The following is a 9,120-nucleotide window of genomic DNA, read 5'->3' on the forward strand; positions in this document are numbered from 1 at the left end:
TGCTTTGTCATTATGGGGCATTGTGTAGCTTGATGAGGGGGGGAGACACACCTATAAATCAGTTTTTAGAATAGGGCTTTAAAGTAACAATGTTGAGGCGTCTGAATACTTTCCGAATGCACTTTAGTTAGTGTCGGGTACATTCTTGCATAACTGCTCTACTGAAAACGGTGATCGCTTAGCTTATGTTCACTGGTAAAGTCTGTTTTCATTGTTCCATGTGGATTTTAAGATATGTTATTTTAGTGGCCTTAAATGTTAACCTGGGCCTTGTATGTCAGAGGTATTCAGGCATCTTTCTTTTCTACCCTGAGGCTCGTCTGGAGTGGATAGGTCAAAAGAAGGCTACACCAAAGCTTTCACCTACACTACTTTGATGTCCTCAAGGAAGGAAGGGTGTATTTTATAAATAGTCAAAACAGGGTCCAGGTCTTACCCTCTCTGTGTAGTGTCTTGAAGGTGGCTTAGTATTGTGTTCTCTATCCCACCACATCAGCTCAACATGGCATGCTTAACATTGTTGTTTGAGTTGGATCCAAACAACTTTGTCAGTTAATTAGGCTTTGAGGAGCAATGTGTAAAATGAATTGACAACGAGCCTCCTTCAGCCAAAAACAAATGTGTGGGGTGCAAAATGAGTTTTTGATGCTTTGAGACAAAGGGATGAAATGTAGAGTACAGTGGATCCTGATCCAGGTGAAAAATCCAGATTTTGTTAGATGTTTGCTGTACAGTGTGTTTTCTTCCCAGCACTACCTTCCAAAGTCACTAAACTCAGTAATAATAATTAGTGCCATTTTAAAAGAAACATTATTTGGCTTGATGACTAGGTTTTAATCTAACTCCACTTTTTATCCTGTTTTCATTTGAACATTGCACATATGTTAACATATTTGGTCTTTTGTTTTGAAACTATTTACCTACTTTCAGTTCTGCAATGTGTTGCTAAACTAATAAATTAAACATGAGAAACATCTGTTTTTTTTTTTTACATTTCAAATTCATCGATGTCTGTTCTAGGGGGGTCAAATGTTTTCTCTTTCTCAACTGTCTTTGAAGAGCAGCTTAACTCTCATGGTACCCCCCCACCACCACCAGGGTCAGAATCCGCCAAGCTATCTGTCTCACCTAGCTATCTTAACACAACTACATTCATTGTTAGATTTGCCTGTGTACTTTGTTACAGGGCCACCAGAGGGAGTTGTTTACCTTTGAATACTCATTGTTACGGCTAGGAATACATGGTACTGGCTGAGAATTAAAATACTACTCTGAACAAAAAGATACATGCAACAATTTCTAAGAATTGACTCAGTTTATATAAGGAAATCAGTCAATATAAATAAATTTGTTCTTTATGGATTTCACATGACTGGGAAAACAAATGATTTTGTTGATCAGACTGTTTGTGGCATATGACTGTTGTCCCACAATGGCTGTGCGACATTACTGGATATTGGCATAAACTGGAACACACTGCTGTACATGTTGTTCCAGAGCTTCCCAAACAGGCTCAATGGGTGACATATCTGAGTGTGCAGACCACAGAATTTGAACATTTTCAGCTTCAAGGAATTGTGTACAGATCCTTGCAACATGGAGCTGGGCATTATCATGCTGAAACATGAGGTGATGGCGGCGGATTAATGGCACAACAATGGGCCTAAGGATCAAATGGTATCTGCATTCAAAGCGTATGCCTGCCCGTACCATAGCCCCACCGCCACCATGGGGCACTCTGTTCACAACATTGACATCAGCAAACCGCTGGCCCACACACGCTGTCTGCCATCTGCCCAGTACAGTTGAAATAGTAATTAATCTGTGATGAGCACACTTCTCGGGCATGCTAACGGCCATCGAACGTGAGCATTTGTCCACTAAGGTCCGTTCAAGACACTGGTGAGGACGACGAGCATGCAGACGAGCTTCCCTGAGACTGTTTCTGACATTTGTGCAGAAATTCTTGGGTTTTGCAAACCCAGAGTTTCATAAGCTGTCTGGGTGGCTCGTCTGACTGTCCCGCAGGTGAGGAAAATGGATGTAGAGCTCCTAAGCTGGCGTGGTTACACGTGGTCTGTGGTTGTGAGGCTGCTTGGACGTACTGCCAAATTCTCTAAAACAACATTCGAGGCGGCTTATGTTAGAGAAATGAACATTCTCTGGCAACAGCTCTGGTGTACATTTCTGCAGGCAGCATGCCAATTGCATGGCCCCTCAACTTGAGACATCTGTGGCATTGTGATAACTGCAAAATTTAGTGGACTTTTGTCCCCAGCACAAGGTGCACCTGTATAATGATCATGCTGTTTAATCAGATTATTGATATGCCACACCTGTCAGGTGGATGAATTAGTTTGGAAATGAGAAATGCTCACTAATGGGGATGAAAACTAATTGCACAAAATATGAGAGATTAGCTTTTATGGACATTTCTGGGATCTTTTATTTTAAAGTGTTGTGTTTACAATGCATTTGGAATGTATTCAGACCCCTTGAATTTTCCACATTTTGTTATGTTACAGCCATTTCTAAAACTGATTAAATTGTTTTTCCCCCTCATCAATCTACACACTACCCCATAATGACAAAGCAAATTTATAAAAATGTAAAAAATGAAGGGACATTTACGTAAGTATTCAGAAACTTTACTCAATACTTTTGAAGTACCTTTGGCAGTATTTACAGCCTCGAGTCTTCTTGGGTATGGTGCCACAAGGTTGGCACCTCTATTCGGAGAGATTCTTCCCTGCAGATCCTCTCAAGCTCTGTCAGGTTGGATGGATGGGAGTGTCGCTCTACAGCTATTTTCAGGTCTCTCCAGAGATGTTCGATCAGGTTTAAGTCCTGGCTCTGGGTGGGCCACTCAGGGACATTGAGACTCAGGGACATTGAGACTTGTCCCGAAGCCGCCATTATAGGGTATTGTGTGTAGATTGCTGAGAATGTTTTATTTAATGCAGTTTAGGCTGTAATGTAAAAAATATGGAAAAAGTTAAGGGGTCTGAATACCTACCAAATACCTTTTTTTTTGTCCAGTGTATTTAGTCGACCTTATGACTCCTGGCTCATTTCCCTTGTTTTACCAAGCTTCCTCTGATAGTTGACTACATCTAAGTAAAACCACATTTATTCCAGTCATGGTTGAAGCTGAAGGATGATGAAACTCCAACCATTGTTTGTGATTCCAGGGAAATAGATAAGAACAGCTGATCATTGCCCACAAATATACCAAATGCCACTTGACAAGCATGTATGTATCCCCTTCATAAAACAAGCAGCTGGATTGTATGAGCAGTCCCAGGTAGACCACATCACACAGTGGCCTGGCCAAGGCTGTTGCTTCTCTTTCCGGTTTGGATGTTAAGTATTTGCGTCTAACCTCAGTGTTGTGGCCACTGTCCAGGGCTCTCCACTTTGTTTGCCCTTCATATTTAAATCCTCTTGTATGGCCTCTGTTTGCCAGCAACCACTGTATTATACTAGAGAGGAAAGGAAATTCTATAGACATCCAAATAAGTGCTGCAGGAACCAGGCATGCCTCTCACCTGCAGCCTGGACACACAGGACACGGTAGAAGCATTGGGGATGTACTGTAGAGTAGACAGCTCCTACTTGAATGTGGTTTGAGGTTATGACCTCCACACTTTGGACTACATCCATTCCCACCACATCCCCTTGATGTAAAAAGCACACCCATCCAGGAGCAGGGTTGGGGAGTAATTGATTACATGAAATCAGTTACATGTCATTTGATTACAAAAAAACAAATCAGTTAGGTTACCAGCTAAAATATTGTCATCAGATTACAGATACTTTTGAATAACTAGATGATTACTTATTTAATTACTTTTAAATTCAGAAAGGATGTTGGCAAAATGTTTAAGTTTGTTTCACCTGAGCAAGTCTGACCTCAAGTCAGAGACACCTATGATCAACGTTTATTGGTTGCGTACACAGATTTGCAGATGTTTTCGCAGGTGCAGGGAAATGCTTGTGTTTCTAGCTCCAACAGTGCTGTAACACCTAACATGACTAGAATACAATATACAGTGCCTTCGGAAAGTATTCAGACCCCTTGACTGTTATGCAACAGCCTATTCTAAATTTGATTAAATTAATAAAAATCCTCAGCAATCTACACAAAATACCCCACAATGACAAAGTGAAGACAGGTATTTAGACATTTTTGCAAATTTATAAAAATGTAAGAACAGAAATACCTGATTTACATAATTATTCAGACCCTTTGCTATGAGACTCAAGATTGAGCTCTGGTGCATCTTGTTTCCATTGATCACCCTTGAGATGTTTCTACAACTTGATTGGAGTCCACCTGTGGTAAATTCAATTGATTGGACATGATTTGGAAAGCCACACACCTGCCTATATAAGGTCCCACAGTTGACAGTGCAAGTCATAGCAAAAACCAAGCCATGAGGTCGAAGGAATTGTCTGTAGAGCTCTGAGACAGGATTGTGTCAAGGCACAGATCTGGGGAAGGGTACTAAAACATTTATGCAGCATTGAAGGTCCCCAAGAACACAGGGGCCTCCATCATTCTTAAATGGAAGAAGTTTTGAACCACCAAGACTCTTCCTAGAGCTGGCCGACCGGCCAAACTGAGCAATCGGGGGAGAAGGGCCTTGGTCAGGGAGGTGAACAAGAACCCAATGGTCACTGTGACAGAGCTCCTGAGTTCCTCTGTGGAGATGGGAGAACCTTCCAGAAGGACAACCATCTCTGCAGCACTCTACCAATCAGGCCTTTATGGTAGAGTGGCCAGACAGAAGCCACTCTTCAGTAAAAGGCACATGACAGCCCACTTGGAGTTTGCCAAAAGGCACGTAAAGACTCTCAGACCATGAGAAACAAGATTATCTGGTCTGATGAAACCAATATTTAACTATTGGCCTGAATGTCAAGTGACACGTCTACAGAAACCTGACACATTCCCTACGGTGAAGCATGGTGGTGGCAGCATCATGCTGTGGGGCTGTTTTTCAGTGGGAGGGACTGACAGACTAGCCAGGATCGAGGCAAAGATAAACTGCAAAGTACAGAGAGCCTTGATGAAAACCTGCTCCAGAGTGCTCAGGACCTCAGACCGGGGCAAAGGTTCACCTTCCAACAGGACAACGACCCTGAGCACACAGCCAAGACAAAGCAGGAGTGGCTTCGGGACAAGTCTTTGAATGTGCTTGAGTGGCACAGCTAGAGCCCGGACTTAAACCTGATTGACATCCATCCTGACAGAGCTTGAGAGGATCTGCAGAGAACAATGGGAGAAACTCCCCAAACAGAGGTTTGCCAAGCTTGTAGCATTAAACCCAAGAAGACTTGTACCGACAACAAAGTACCGAGTAAAGGTTCTGAATACTTATCTAAATGTAGTATTTCCTTTTTTATTTGAGAAATATTTCTTTATGGGATATTGTGTGTAGCCTAAAAAAATGTGTAAAAAGTGAAGGGGTCTGAATACTTTACGAAGGCACTGTATACATATGAAGTGGTCACAACAGCTCAGTTGTAGCTCAGTTAGAGTATTGTGCTTGCAACGCCAGGGTTGTGGGTTTGATTCCCATGGGGGACCAGTATGAATAAATGTATGCACTCACTACTATAAGTCGTTCTAGATAAGAGCTTTTGCTTTATGACTAAAATGTAAGTGGGTAAAACAGTATGTAAACATTATTAAAGTGACCAGTGTTTAATGACTATGTCCATAGGGCAGCAGTCTCTAAGGTGCAGGGTAGAGTACCGGGTGTTAGCTGACTAGTGACAGTGACTAATGTTCAACGCAGGGTACTGGGCAAAGGCCGGCTAGTGGTGACTGTTTAAGAGTCTGATGACACACCAAATGCATTTGATGGATCCTTTTTATCTTCTTCTAATGGATCTTAAGGGGAAAGAAATCAGATTAGGTTACTGAGTTTGGGGAATCCGAAATTACGTTACTGATTACAATTTTGGACAGGTAACTAGTAACTAATAGATTACATTTAGATAGTAACTTACCCAACTCCCCTGCTCTGAATGCACACATAGGGGTCTCTCTCTCTGGCCGGGTGCTCTGGTCAGCACACGGATTGGGAAGCTAGGTCATAAATGAGCCATTGCCGGGGCGGCGATTGGGCAAGCTGGTAGCCCTGCAGCCTGGGCCATACCAGACCTGCCAGGTGACCCATAACAGCCTCATTAGAGCAGATGTGAGGCTGATGCTGTGACTGTCTACTGTGTTGCTGTCTCTGCCCTCCCCTTCCTCTGCACCTTCCATTGGCCTGAGAAGCCCAGCAGCTGTTCACCAAGGGGGGGCCTAGGCCAATGCCTGCCTGATCCCTGAATCTCACTGATGGGGGTAGGGAGGCAGCAGATGGGGTCGGTCAGAGGAGGGGTTGGTCTGGCTAGGGTGAGGTGTGGTGGAAGGGGGAATTTACGAGGGGGTAGTAGTAGTGGTTGTTGCTCAGACTGGGTTGAAAGAGTTAGTTGGTTGGACGTATGAAGGGGGGAGTATGGGTCTCAGCAAGGTCTCAGCTGGGGTCTCAGCGCAGGGTCTCAGCTGGGGTCTCAGTCTCAGTAGGTTCTCAGCTACAGTAGGGTCTCAGCAGAGTCTCAGCTAGGGTCTCAGCAGGGTCTCAGCTGGGGTCTCAGCTAGGGCCTCAGCAGGGTCTCAGCTAGGGCCTCAGCAGGGTCTCAGCAGGGTCTCATCTAGGGTCTCGGCAGGGTCTCAGCTAGAGTCTGAGCAGGGTCTCAGCTAGGGTCTCAGCTGGGGTCTCAGCAGGGTCACAGCTAGGGCCTCAGCAGGGTCTCAGCTAGGGCCTCAGCAGGGTCTCAGCCAGGGTCTCAGCTAGGGCCTCAGCAGGGTCTCAGCTAGGGCCTCAGCAGGGTCTCAGCTAGGGCCTCAGCAGGGTCTCAGCAGCTGGGGTCTCAGCAGGTTCTCCGCTACAGCAGGGTCTAAGCGGGGTCTCAGCATAGTCTCAGCACGGTCTCAGCTAGGGTTTCAGCAGAGTCTCAGCACGGTCTCAGCTGAGGTCTCAGCTAGGGTCTCAGCTCGGGCCTCAGCTGGGGTCTCAGATACAGTAGGGTCTAAGCAGGGTCTCAGCTAGTGTCTCAGCAGGGTCTCAGCTGGGGTATTAGCAGGGTCTCAGCTATGCTCTCAGCAGAGTCTCAGCACGGTCTCAGCTGGGGTCTCAGCTAGGGTCTCAGCAGGTTCTCAGCAGGGTCTCAGCTGGGGTCTCAGCAGGGTCACAGCTACAGTAGGGTCTCAGCAGGGTCTCAGCTAGGGTCTCAGCAGAGTCTCAGCTGGGGTCTCAGCAGGGTCTCAGCTAGGGTCTCAACAGGGTCTCAACAGGGTCTCAGCTAGGGTCTCAACAGGGTCTCAGCAGGGTCTCAGCTGGGGTCTCAGCAGGGTCTCAGCTAGGTTCCAGGCAGGGTCTCATCATGGTCTCAGCTAGGGTCTCAGCTAGGGTCTCAGCTAGGGTCTCAGCTGGGTCTCAGCAGGGTCTCAGCTAGGGCCACAGCAGGGTTTCAGCTAGGGTCTTAGCAGAGTCTCAGCTGGGGTCTCAGCAGGTTCTCAGCTACAGCAGGGTCTAATCGGGGTCTCAGCTGGGGTCTCAGCAGGGTCTCAGCAGGTTCTCAGCTACAGTAGGGTCTAAGCGGGGTCTCAGCTACGGTCTCAGCAGAGTCTCAGCGGTCTCAGCAGGGTCTCAGCTGGGGTCTCAGCAGGTTCTCCGCTACAGTAGGGTCTAAGTGGGGTCTCAGCTACGGTCTCAGCAGAGTCTCAGCGCGGTCTCAGCTGGGGTCTCAGCTCGGGCCTCAGCAGGGTCTCAGCAGGGTCTCAGCTAGGGCCTCAACAGGGTTTCAACAGGGTCTCAAATGGTCTCAGCTACAGCAGGTTCTCAGCTACAGCATGTTCTCAGTTACAGTAGGTTCTCAGCTTGGGTCTCAGCTAGGGCCTCAACAGGGTCTCAAAGGGTCTCAGCAGGGGTCTCAGCAGGGGTCTCAGCAGGTTCTCAGCTGGGGTCTCAGCAGTGTCTCAGCTGGGTTCTCAGCACGGTCTCAGCAGGGTCTTAGCTAGGGCCTCAGCAGGGTCTCAGCTAGGGTCTCAGCAGAGTCTCAGCTGGGGTCTCAGCAGGTTCTCCGCTACAGCAGGGTCTAAGCGGGGTCTCAGCTAGGGTCTAAGGGTCTCAGGGGTCTCAGCTAGGGTCTCAGCATAGTCTCAGCACGGTCTCAGCTAGGGTCTCAGCAGATTCTCAGCACGGTCTCAGCTAGGGTCTCAGCTCGGGCCTCAGCTGGGGTCTCAGTTACAGTAGGGTCTAAGCAGGGTCTCAGCTAGTGTCTCAGCAGGGTCTCAGCTGGGGTATTAGCAGGGTCTCAGCTATGCTCTCAGCAGGGTCTCAGCAGGTTCTAAACTACAGCAGGTTCTCAGCTACAGTAGGGTCTCAGCAGGGTCTCAGCAGAGTCTCAACAGGGTCTCTGCTTGGGTCTCTGCTTGGGTCTCAGCTAGGAACTCAGCTGGGGTCTCAGCAGGGTATCAGATAGGGTCTCAGCTGGGGTCTCAGCTATAGTAGGGTCTCAGCTGGGGTCTCAGCTAGGGTCTCAGCTAGGGTCTCAGCAGGGTCTCAGCTAGGGCCTCAGCAGGGTCTCTGTTAGAGTCTCAACAGGGTCTCAGCTGGGGCCTCAGCAGGGTCTCAGCAGGGTCTCAGCTAGGGCCTCAACAGGGTTTCAACAGGGTCTCAAATGGTCTCAGCTACAGCAGGTTCTCAGCTACAGCATGTTCTCAGTTACAGTAGGTTCTCAGCAGGGGTCTCAGCAGGTTCTCAGCAGGGTCTCAGCAAGGGTCTCAACAGGGTATCAAAGGGTCTCAGCTAGGGTCTCAGCTGGGGTCTCAGCTAGGGTCTCAGCTGGGGTCTCAGCTAGGGTCTCATCTAGGGTCTCAGGAGGGTCTCAAGGGTCTTGGGGTCTCAGCAGGTTCTCCGCTACAGTAGGGTCTAAGCGGGGTCTCAGCTACGGTCTCAGCAGAGTCTCAGCGCGGTCTCAGCTGGGGTCTCAGCTCGGGCCTCAGCAGGGTCTCAGCAGGGTCTCAGCTAGGGCCTCAACAGGGTTTCAACAGGGTCTCAA

This window comes from Oncorhynchus tshawytscha, linkage group LG01, assembly GCF_018296145.1.
Source record: "Oncorhynchus tshawytscha isolate Ot180627B linkage group LG01, Otsh_v2.0, whole genome shotgun sequence".
Classification (NCBI taxonomy): Eukaryota; Metazoa; Chordata; class Actinopteri; order Salmoniformes; family Salmonidae; genus Oncorhynchus; species Oncorhynchus tshawytscha.